This window comes from Arachis ipaensis, chromosome B03 (genome assembly GCF_000816755.2).
Source record: "Arachis ipaensis cultivar K30076 chromosome B03, Araip1.1, whole genome shotgun sequence".
In the NCBI taxonomy this organism is placed as follows: Eukaryota; Viridiplantae; Streptophyta; class Magnoliopsida; order Fabales; family Fabaceae; genus Arachis; species Arachis ipaensis.
The window spans coordinates 29380643-29383205 of record NC_029787.2 but is presented as its reverse complement, the minus strand read 5'-3'; the positions used below and the strand labels follow the sequence as shown (position 1 = coordinate 29383205).

At 30.0% G+C, this 2563-nt stretch overlaps 1 protein-coding gene across 1 annotated transcript in view; it reads right to left on the bottom strand.

Moving 5' to 3' along the window:
* Window positions 2330-2563, bottom strand: part of LOC107630071 — a gene marked incomplete in the record, with an annotated part of 5761 nt that continues 5527 nt past the window's right edge. The window contains 1 exon segment of the mRNA XM_021118586.1: window positions 2330-2560.

Here is a 2563-nt window from a genome sequence, read left to right as displayed (position 1 = left end):
TTTGTATTTTGAAGTTAAGAATGTTATACTTCACAAATTTCTGTGATTTTTGTGAGTGAAATTCTTTTTCGCTTTTTTATTTTATGGACAATTTCTTATAACAAATATTTAAAAAACATATTTTTAAAAAAACGAAAAAAAAAATTGCATGTGAAAACGTAGAATCCTGTGTTATTTTTTTTCACATTAGCAATAAACACATAAATTTGTTGACAATAAACATAGAAATTTAAGAAGAGCAGCACAGGAAGAAAACAGAATTTTAGGTCTTTGTATTTATCAAAACATAATTTGGTATTTAGTTTAGGTAGCAAAAATTCTTGTGTTTTCATTTTTTTTTTAAATTCTGTGCTTGTATACACAATTTTTTTCTATTTTGTGATGAAAAATCTGTGGTTTTTGTTTTGACTATATCACTATTCTAATTCAACTTAAATACTTTATTTTCCATTGCTAATATTTTTATGTTTTCATTTTTCTAAAAGGAACAATATTTCTTATAACAAAGATTTAAAAAATACAAAATTTGTAGATAAAAACACAAAAATTGTTATTTCTATTCTATTTTTTCTCTTGGCAATAAACACGTAAATTTTAGAATAAAACCACATGAATAAAAGACATAAAAGTTGCTTTTTTTTCTTAACGAAATTTCTGTATGTGATAAAAATGTGTTTATAATTAACAATTTATGTGCTTTTTATTTTGTCTTTATAACTATTATACGTTCTTCACAAATTTATACTTTTTTGTTATTGAAAATTTCCAGGCTATTCATTTTATTTTCTTTTTTTTTTTTTTTAAATTTTAGGGACACCATTTCTTATAACAAAAGGTTTCTTCTTAAAAAAAACCCACAACTTTGTAGATGACAAAAAAACACAAAATTTTTTAAGAAAAGCACAAATTCTACATTGTTTTATTTCATTTCTTCGATTTTTGTTCTGTTATTGTTTTTTTATGAAGCACATGCATTTCGCTGAGTTGTCGTGTTCTCGTGTCGGGCACATTTCGGACACGATACTCACCGACACTCATCCGACACGCGTGTCTGTTGTGTCAAACCGTGTCTTAATAAAAAAAATAAAAATTCTTCTTCGGACACACTTGGACACATCTAAATACCATTACGTGTCAGCGTGTCCAGTCTTATTAATATATATTTTTGAAATAAATTTAGATATAGTATATATTATTATTTATTAAAACAAAAAATATTTTAAATATTTGATTTAATTAAAATAAGACATTAAAAATAATTAAAAAATTAATTTATATTTTAACATCAATAAAATATCAAAATATCATTACGATTTATCTAAAAAATATTTTATATTTTATATATATGCGTGTTCCCGTGTCTTGTAAGATTTTAAAATTCGCGTGACATGTCCCGTGTCCGTGCATCATAGCTGTTTTTCTGTCTTTCAACAAGAAGAATAAGAACAAGAAGCTAATGGTAGTATGCAAGGGAGAGATGACGAGACAAGTACCCAACATTGGGAGATCGGAGTACAACACTTGTAGTAACAAGAAGATATTAAGGTGTTCGAGATGCGCAGACTACTTGCCCCGCAAAGAAATTGGAGCTCTTGCAAACAAGTTAGAAACGGCGTCTGAGGCAAAGCATATGGAGAAAAGTAGAAAACTTAAGTGTTAGTGGACCAAAGAATACCTTAAGGTGACGGACGTCCTCAAGCAAGTTATTAAGTGACCGCCCACAGGAATTTAAAATAAGCTTGTCTCCACAAGAGAGGAAATGGACAACAGACGACACAAGAGGAGAGCTCGCAAGGTTTCTAATCTCAGACAGCGAAGGTTAGCTCTAGCACCATCACCTACGGATACCTTTAGGATCAACCTAAGAATTGGGTTAGTGAAAATGATAGTTAAGATAGATTCCTTAGAGGTTTTATAACCTCTAGGTATATCTAAAGTTTCGAGAGTGAAACTTTTTGTAAAGAAGGTAGAATATAACACCCTAATTCTCTATATAATTAATTCTCTAAAATTCTGTTATGAGAATTCGCAAACATCCAAAATTTGCAAACATCCAAGAATCACCTCACCACAATATAATAAGGCGAACTTAGATAAAATAAGTGAAAACAAAAGAAAGTACAGTGAAAAATAAAAGCATGTCACAAGCTGAAAACCGTACCAATAACAAAGAATTTCGACTAAATTCATCTATAAAAACTTTACTACTGGCTTTTCTTGAATAATCTAGCTTTAGTAAAGTATTCTAAATGTGTTTTGGAGCTGAGATACTCTCTGCTACCAATATCTCAGATATCAGTTGTTTAACCGACATGGTTTGAAACGGTGATTTCACGGTTTAGCCATTAAACCGTTTCTTCTTTCTCTTTCCTTAATAATTTGGCCAAACCACCAAGAAACTCTCTACAACCAAAATCATGAAGCTATTAGAAAGATTACCTAGAGGAAAACAAGGAACCAAAATAACTAGCCTAGTTAAAATCTAACCGAGCTTAAACTAAACCAAACCAACTCCATTCCCTTCCAACCGAACTGGTTTTCTTCACACCCTCTCTCCCCAAAC